Genomic DNA, 10,139 nt, shown 5'->3' with positions numbered 1-10,139 from the left:
TGTGGACGTGTCTTGACAACAACCTCTCCCTCAATGTCAGCAAAACAAATGACTTGATTGCTGACTTCAGGAAGCAGAGGAGGGAACATGCTCAAATCCACATCAATGGGACTGTAGTAGAGAGAGTTTTAAGTTCCTCTGCATCCACATCACCGAGGACTTTTCGTGGACCAACGACACCACCACTCTTGTCAAGAGGGCGTAACAGCATCTCTACTTCCTAAGGCGGCTGAAGAATTTCGGCATGCCACTCTTGGTCCTCTCCAAATACTACCGCTGCCCCATCGAGAACGTCCTGACCGGTTGCATCATGGCCTGGTACGGGTATTGCTCGGTCCACGACCGCAAAGCCCTCCAGCTGGTGGTGAAGACGGCCCAGTATATCACTGGGACCGTGATTACACCCATCCAGGACATCTACTTGAAGTGGTGTCTGATACCAACAGGCTCAGAGACAGTTTCTATCTACAAGCCATCAGACTGCTGAACACTTGAACTCTACTGACCATCTGCTCTGATTCTCTGCACTTTTAGCACACATCACAACTGCTGCTACCAGACTCTTATTATATTGCTCAGTTTATACATCTGCACCCCATCTCCCCTTCCCCAATACAAATGTAAATATTGGGCTTTAAATTGTGCCTTCCTGTATTATACTTATGCTGAAATGTTTATTCTATTCTACTGCCATTTACTGTTCGTATTCGTCATTTTTATTATTTCATATTGTTGTTGTCGAGAAGGAACCGGCATGTAAGCATTTTGTTGGACAATGTATGCCATCCGTATCAGAGGAGGCTGGTGGGAGAGGCCATAGGAGGATGGGCTCATTATAATAACCAGAAAGGAATCAATGTCATGGAGTAAAACAGGTTGTTTCAATGTGTTTGGTACCATTCAATTGATTCCATTCCAGCCATTACAATGAGCATGTCTTCCTATAGCTCCTCCCACCAGCCTCCTCTGATGTATATCCCGTACATACGACTAATACAACTTTAAACTTGTGTGTGGGTGTGCACATATGCATTTGTGTGTATGTTCAGAATGGGCATGTGTGCCTGAGTGGGCTTGTGTGTGTGTGTGTTTATGTGTGTGCATTCATGCATGTGTATTTGTACAGACACATTGTTGTGTGTATATGTGTCTTTCTGTGACTGCATGTACGTGTGTATGTGTGTGTGGGTAGCCAGGTCAGTCACAGTGTGCTGGTCTCTGTGACACACACCCTGCAGTGGTGTCCCCTGCCTGCAGCAGGCTGTTGTTTGAGCCTGGGCCAGAGCTAAGCTGTGTCCTGGTGGACTGTCACTCCCACTTACATCTGCCCTCTGATCAAAGCCTCTACCACAACCCCCCTGTGGCCCGCCTGGCTCACCCCCTACCCTCCTCTCCCTCCTCTCCTCTCCCTCTCTCCCTCCTCTCTCTCCCTCTGTCCCTCCAACCTTGACTCCTGCCCCCTTCGCCTGGCTGGGCTGGCACACGGAGGATCGGACGCCAGGCTACTACCACAGCACAGACTGGCAGAGAGAGGGAGGTAGAGAGAAAGAGAGAGAGACAGGGAAGGAAGGAAGGAGGGCGAGAGAGAGAGAGAAGGGGGACATACTAAGGCATTGCATTATAGCTAGTGGGGACACACTGAGAGACAGAAAGAGGCTTGCTGGTTGGTTGACGACCCCGTTGAGACACCTTCTTTATGAAGTCATAAAGAGAAAGGCTATGGCCAGACTGCTCATCCATTAGATTGACCTTCCTTTTCATAATCAGCCCTTGTCAGCAGGCAGCCCCTTTTACAGCCCAGGTAATGGGTGTCTATACTGTATATACATGCTATATATGGCCAATGTAGCCATATATTTGACATAACCATATAATAATAATTATCGTCGCACAGGGGTAATCCCACCAGTTTGCACGTTTAACGTGCGGTGATTGACAGTTTGGAATAAATCTTCTCATTTGCTTGTACTCACTGGAATTAATTACCAGCCAATTGTGTCAGACATATTAATTTAAAAGATTATACATTACATTAACCAAGCGCCTTATTAGCTAGGGTTACATACGCTACGCTTGGGTTTCTGCATTGAAATGAAATCGCATCAGGCAGGAAATGTGGAACAATCTTCCATGGTTGGTTCGCCAAATAAGTTTGTGTGTGTGTGTGTGTGTGTGTGTGTGTGTGTGTGTGTGTGTGTGTGTGTGTGTGTGTGTGTGTGTGTGTGTGTGTGTGTGTGTGTATGTTTTTTTCCCCCATTTTTCCTAGGACATAGATAACTCACCCACCAATGCCTATCCATCCCTCATTAGAAGACCGGCCCAATCCCATAATAGTTCTCCCCCTGTTAAATCACCCGGCGAGAAGCTCACCACGCTATACTGTTGTACGCCATTACATTTCAGAGGTGGCTCGCATGTTTGACATAAAATAAATCGCAAATAGATGAATTCATAATTGGACACGCTGCTCATGCTGGGAGAAAAGCACTGCGTCACTGACTAAATGAGTTCTTCAGGGGTTGTTGCTATGGGGGGTGGGAGAGAGGCGAGGGAGAGAGGGTAGTGATGGAGGGTGGTGGAAATGAGGGATAGAGGATTTGTGGTGCAGCTAGGCAGCGCTTCGAGAGAGCGAGAGATAGAGAGAGAGCAAGAAGAAAGAGAGACAGGCAGAATAGAGAGAGAGGAGAAAGAAAATGGAGAGAGCAAGAAGAAAGAGAGACAGGCAGAAGAGAGAGAGAGGAGAAAGAAAATGGAGAGAGCAAGAAGAAAGAGAGACAGGCAGAAGAGAGAGAGAGGAGAAAGATAGAGGAGAGAGAAAGAGAGAACATTGGGGAGGGAAGGAGGAAGAGAGAAAGATGGAGTTCAGTCCCTGGTGGGGGTGGTAAAGCTCGGTGTGTTGCTCTAACAGGCTTGTCTCCCATTAGGAGGAGTAGCAGCGTAGTTTAGTGGGGGCTGCGGAGGTGGGGAAGCAGTCTGAGCTGTGGGGAGAGGTAGGGATGAGAAGGGGAGGGGGGATAGGGGAAGAGGAGAAAGAGAGGAGGAAAGGAAAGTGAGAGGGGGAGAGAGAGGAGAGGACAGAGAGAGAGAGTGGAGAGGAAAAGGAGAGAGAGGTGGTCGAGGAGAAAGGGTTAGCAGCAGCAGGGGTGAAGTCTGGCATGTCCCCTACCGCTGGGAGCCATCCTCAGAAAGAGGAAAGATGGAACATTTCCTTTAAGCTGCCTGCCATACTGGAATCAGCTGAGACTGGGTTAGGCTTTGGCTGTACTCAGCTTTTTTAAATGGAAGTGGTACATAGAAGCCCACAGGGGGTAGGTTACTAACAGCATCAACACAGCTAGACTAGATACAGGTTACTGGCAGAATCAACACAGCTAGACTAGGTGCAGGTTACTAACAGCATCAACACAGCTAGACTAGGTGCAGGTTACTGGCAGCATCAACACAGCTAGACTAGGTGCAGGTTACTGGCAGCATCAACACAGCTAGACTAGGTGCAGGTTACTGGCAGCATCAACACAGCTAGACTAGGTGCAGGTTACTAACAGCATCAACACAGCTAGACAGGGTGCAGGTTACTGGCAGAATCAACACAGCTTGACTAGGTGCAGGTTACTAACAGCATCAACACAGCTAGACTAGGTACAGGTTACTAACAGCATCAACACAGCTAGACTAGGTGCAGGTTACTAACAGCATCAACACAGCTAGACTAGGTGCAGGTTACTGGCAGAATCAACACAGCTAGACTAGGTGCAGGTTACTAACAGCATCAACACAGCTAGACTAGGTGCAGGTTACTGGCAGAATCAACACAGCTAGACTAGGTGCAGGTTACTAACAGCATCAACACAGCTAGACAGGGTGCAGGTTACTGGCAGCATCAACACAGCTAGACTAGGTGCAGGTTACTGGCTGCATCAACACAGCTAGACAGGGTGCAGGTTACTGGCAGAATCAACACAGCTAGACTAGGTGCAGGTTACTGGCAGAATCAACACAGCTAGACTAGGTGCAGGTTACTGGCAGAATCAACACAGCTAGACTAGGTGCAGGTTACTGGCAGCATCAACACAGCTAGACTAGGTGCAGGTTACTGGCAGCATCAACACAGCTAGACTAGGTGCAGGTTACTAACAGCATCAACACAGCTAGACTAGGTACAGGCTACTGGCAGCATCAACACAGCTAGACTAGGTGCAGGTTACTAACAGCATCAACACAGCTAGACTAGGTGCAGGTTACTGGCAGCATTAACACAGCTAGACTAGGTGCAGGTTACTGGCAGCATCAACACAGCTAGACTAGGTGCAGGTTACTGGCAGAATCAACACAGCTAGACTAGGTGCAGGTTACTGGCAGCATCAACACAGCTAGACTAGGTGCAGGTTACTGGCAGCATCAACACAGCTAGACTAGGTGCAGGTTACTGGCAGCATCAACACAGCTAGACAGGTTGCAGGTTACTGGCAGCATCAACACAGCTAGACTAGGTGCAGGTTACTGGCAGCATCAACACAGCTAGACTAGGTGCAGGTTACTGGCAGCATCAACACAGCTAGACTAGGTGCAGGTTACTAACAGCATCAACACAGCTAGACTAGGTACAGGCTACTGGCAGCATCAACACAGCTAGACTAGGTGCAGGTTACTAACAGCATCAACACAGCTAGACTAGGTGCAGGTTACTGGTAGCATTAACACAGCTAGACTAGGTGCAGGTAACTGGCATCATCAACACAGCTAGACTAGGTGCAGGTTACTGGCAGAATCAACACAGCTAGACTAGGTGCAGGTTACTAACAGCATCAACACAGCTAGACTAGGTGCAGGTTACTAACAGCATCAACACAGCTAGACTAGGTGCAGGTTACTGGCAGAATCAACACAGCTAGACTAGGTGCAGGTTACTAACAGCATCAACACAGCTAGACTAGGTGCAGGTTACTGGCAGAATCAACACAGCTAGACTAGGTGCAGGTTACTAACAGCATCAACACAGCTAGACTAGGTGCAGGTTACTGGCAGAATCAACACAGCTAGACTAGGTGCAGGTTACTAACAGCATCAACACAGCTAGACAGGGTGCAGGTTACTGGCAGCATCAACACAGCTAGACTAGGTGCAGGTTACTGGCTGCATCAACACAGCTAGACAGGGTGCAGGTTACTGGCAGAATCAACACAGCTAGACTAGGTGCAGGTTACTGGCAGAATCAACACAGCTAGACTAGGTGCAGGTTACTGGCAGAATCAACACAGCTAGACTAGGTGCAGGTTACTGGCAGCATCAACACAGCTAGACTAGGTGCAGGTTACTGGCAGCATCAACACAGCTAGACTAGGTGCAGGTTACTAACAGCATCAACACAGCTAGACTAGGTACAGGCTACTGGCAGCATCAACACAGCTAGACTAGGTGCAGGTTACTAACAGCATCAACACAGCTAGACTAGGTGCAGGTTACTGGCAGCATTAACACAGCTAGACTAGGTGCAGGTTACTGGCAGCATCAACACAGCTAGACTAGGTGCAGGTTACTGGCAGAATCAACACAGCTAGACTAGGTGCAGGTTACTGGCAGCATCAACACAGCTAGACTAGGTGCAGGTTACTGGCAGCATCAACACAGCTAGACTAGGTGCAGGTTACTGGCAGCATCAACACAGCTAGACAGGTTGCAGGTTACTGGCAGCATCAACACAGCTAGACTAGGTGCAGGTTACTGGCAGCATCAACACAGCTAGACTAGGTGCAGGTTACTGGCAGCATCAACACAGCTAGACTAGGTGCAGGTTACTAACAGCATCAACACAGCTAGACTAGGTACAGGCTACTGGCAGCATCAACACAGCTAGACTAGGTGCAGGTTACTAACAGCATCAACACAGCTAGACTAGGTGCAGGTTACTGGTAGCATTAACACAGCTAGACTAGGTGCAGGTAACTGGCATCATCAACACAGCTAGACTAGGTGCAGGTTACTGGCAGAATCAACACAGCTAGACTAGGTGCAGGTTACTAACAGCATCAACACAGCTAGACTAGGTGCAGGTTACTAACAGCATCAACACAGCTAGACTAGGTGCAGGTTACTGGCAGAATCAACACAGCTAGACTAGGTGCAGGTTACTAACAGCATCAACACAGCTAGACTAGGTGCAGGTTACTGGCAGAATCAACACAGCTAGACTAGGTGCAGGTTACTAACAGCATCAACACAGCTAGACAGGGTGCAGGTTACTGGCAGAATCAACACAGCTAGACTAGGTGCAGGTTACTGGCAGAGTCAACACAGCTAGACAGGGTGCAGGTTACTGGCAGAATCAACACAGCTAGACTAGGTGCAGGTTACTGGCAGAATCAACACAGCTAGACTAGGTGCAGGTTACTGGCAGAATCAACACAGCTAGACTAGGTGCAGGTTACTGGCAGCATCAACACAGCTAGACTAGGTGCAGGTTACTGGCAGCATCAACACAGCTAGACTAGGTGCAGGTTACTAACAGCATCAACACAGCTAGACTAGGTACAGTCTACTGGCAGCATCAACACAGCTAGACTAGGTGCAGGTTACTAACAGCATCAACACAGCTAGACTAGGTGCAGGTTACTGGCAGTATTAACACAGCTAGACTAGGTGCAGGTTACTGGCAGCATCAACACAGCTAGACTAGGTGCAGGTTACTGGCAGAATCAACACAGCTAGACTAGGTGCAGGTTACTGGCAGCATCAACACAGCTAGACTAGGTGCAGGTTACTGGCAGCATCAACACAGCTAGACTAGGTGCAGGTTACTGGCAGCATCAACACAGCTAGACAGGTTGCAGGTTACTGGCAGCATCAACACAGCTAGACTAGGTGCAGGTTACTGGCAGCATCAACACAGCTAGACTAGGTGCAGGTTACTGGCAGCATCAACACAGCTAGACTAGGTGCAGGTTACTAACAGCATCAACACAGCTAGACTAGGTACAGGCTACTGGGAGCATCAACACAGCTAGACTAGGTGCAGGTTACTAACAGCATCAACACAGCTAGACTAGGTGCAGGTTACTGGCAGCATTAACACAGCTAGACTAGGTGCAGGTTACTGGCAGCATCAACACAGCTAGACTAGGTGCAGGTTACTGGCAGAATCAACACAGCTAGACTAGGTGCAGGTTACTGGCAGCATCAACACAGCTAGACTAGGTGCAGGTTACTGGCAGCATCAACACAGCTAGACAAGGTGCAGGTTACTGGCAGCATCAACACAGCTAGACTAGGTGCAGGTTACTGGCAGAATCAACACAGCTAGACTAGGGGGCAGATTACTGACAGAATCAACACAGCTAAACAACTTTTTCAATTTATTTAACCTTTATTTAACTAGGCAAGTCAGTTAAGAACATTATTTCTTATTTACATATATTCTTATTTACAATGATGGCCTACCCCGGCCAAACCCTAAACCAGACAACCCTGGGCCAATCACAGCCGGTTGTGATACAGCCTGGAATCGAACCAGGGTCTGTAGTGACACTTCTATCAGTGAGATGCAGTGCCTTAGACCGCTGCGCCACTCGGGAGCCTGACTACACTCCCTGTTTCTGGAGGCAGAGCTGAATGGGTAATGAGTGGAGTAATCCTAAAACCCTCTACTACTGATGATTGGACTTGGTTTAATTGAAAGATATTGAACGGGTTCTTAGGCACTTGGAAATGCATAACATCATTTGTTTCTTTTTTGGGACGTAACATATCATCCGAAATGGTTAGCACGACTTTCAAAATCTGCAATAAGAAATGATAGAAAGCCTCTGTAGCATCACTTCTAAGCTACATGGCCCAGAGAGACATGTTTCCTAGTGATCCAGTGACTGACTGATACAGACTACCATGTACAGTAGCAGCAGCCAAAACAGCAATCAAGGCGTCAACAGAGATGCAGCCAGCGGTCACAGAGACAGTCATGTGGACAAAAGGAGACGTGTGTGTGTGTGTGTGTGTGTGTGTGTGTGTGTGTGTGTGTGTGTGTGTGTGTGTGTGTGTGTGTGTGTGTGTGTGTGTGTGTGTGTGTGTGTGTGTGTGTGTGTGTGTAGGGACAGTACGAGGAGATGTGTGTGTGCGTATGTGTGTGTGTGTGTGTGTGTGTGTGTGTGTGTGTGTGTGTGTGTGTGTGTGTGTGTGGGGACAGTACGAGGAGATGTGTGTGTGTGTGTGTGTGTGTGTGTGTGTGTGTGTGTGTGTGTGTGTGTGTGTGTGTGTGTGTGTGTGTGTGTGTGTGTGTGTGTGTGTGTAGGGACAGTACGAGTAGATGAGTGTGTGTGTGTGTGTGTGTGTGTGTTGTGTGTGTGTGTCTAGGGACAGTACGAGGAGATGAGTGTGTGTGTTTAGGGACAGTACGAGTAGATGAGTGTGTGTGTGTGTGTGTGTGTGTGTGTGTGTGTGTGTGTGTGTGTGTGTGTGTGTGTGTGTGTGTGTGTGTGTGTGTGTGTGCGTGCAGTGGCAGGGGGGATGGGGGGATAGAGACTAGAGTCTGCATCGTACGAGCAGATATTGCTCTGCTTGAGGGTTTTGCTGAGGTCGATAAGGCCTATATTTACTGACAGAGAGAGACATGCACTCGTTCATACTGCGGAGCGCAGGTCATCAGAGCATTATAGATACACTGACTTCGTTCTCTGCTAGGGGGTGGGGGACAGGGAGGACAGGGGGTAAGACTTTTATCCTCAGGGTGGCTGGGAGGTTGGGGTGGTGGTAGGGAGGGGTCATGTGCTGTGTTCTGATAGTGAGAGGCGAGGAGGAGGAGATTGGGAAGAGGAGGGGAGGGGGAAGATGGAGAGCGATCTTCAGGCAACTCAAAGAACATCAAGGAAAAGGGTAGAGAGAGAGAGTGACAGAGAAAGGGTGAGCGAGAGAGTGGCAGAGAAAGGGTAGGAGGGAGAGAGAGAGTGACAGAGAAAGGGTGAGAGAGAGAGTGACAGAGAAAGGGTAGGAGAGAGAGAGTGACAGAGAAAGGGTGAGAGAGAGTGACAGAGAAAGGGTGAGCGAGAGAGTGACAGAGAAAGGGTTGGAGAGAGAGAGTGACAGAGAAAGGGTGAGAGAGAGTGACAGAGAAAGGGTAGGAGAGAGAGAGTGACAGAGAAAGGGTGAGAGAGAGAGTGACAGAGAAAGGGTGAGCGAGAGAGTGACAGAGAAAGGGTGAGAGAGAGTGATGGAGAAAGGGTAGGAGAGAGAGAGTGACAGAGAAAGGGTAGGAGAGAGAGTGACAGAGAAAGGGTTGGAGAGAGAGAGTGACAGAGAAAGGGTGAGCGAGAGAGTGACAGAGAAAGGGTAGGAGAGAGAGAAAGTGCATTCTCAGCTGGGTCGGTATTAGTGCTGTGTTGGTGCTTCCTGTGCCAAGGAGAGGAATACATGTGGAAAAATGGAGGGGGAGGGAGAGAAATAGCTGGGACCAGGGAGGGGCATCCATTTAAAGGGAATTAAATAGGAATGAGCGAAAGAGAGGAAAAAGAGAAAGAGGAGTAGAGTTTGACCCTTTCTCCTCTAGCCCCTGCGCCTCTCCCTCTCCTCCTCCCATCCCAAAGGTTAATTTGATGCTAATATGGCCTATATTGAGAGGGCGATCACTATCTTGGGCTCCGGCTCTGAACTTCACCTGCAGGCCATTGGATGGAGGTGGATGGAGGTGGAGGGGGGAGCCATGGTGGAAAAAGCAATTTCTACGTGGAGCACATGAGCCATACATCATAGAGGCCAGTCTGTAATGGAATCGATGAGGTGCAGGAACACAGCGGCCCAAATGGTGACCTGAGCAATGGGGCCCATTCCTCTGAATAATGTTGGCCTCTGTTATTGCTTGCTTGGTTGGGCCTGGAGTGTGTCTGTACTGTAGTACAGTAAGGTGGGGGGTGTTTGCAGGTGAAGACAATCCTCATATTAGTGAGGAGGGTGACAGAAAGTGACAGAGACAGAAGAAGAGAGAGAGAATGAGAGAGGTCCATTCTCCGGTGTTTGCAGGTATAGAAGATCCTTTTGACAGAAATCGGCCATCAGAACCTTTTGACAGAACGGCCTGTGGTCATCGTGGTCACCATTTACGCCGGTGACGGGGCGGGGCCTGAGAGGTCAGAGGTCAGGTGTTTGATTGAATCCCT

Source organism: Salmo salar, chromosome ssa25 (assembly GCF_905237065.1).
Source record: "Salmo salar chromosome ssa25, Ssal_v3.1, whole genome shotgun sequence".
Lineage (NCBI taxonomy): Eukaryota > Metazoa > Chordata > Actinopteri > Salmoniformes > Salmonidae > Salmo > Salmo salar.
This window is presented reverse-complemented; position numbering follows the sequence as displayed.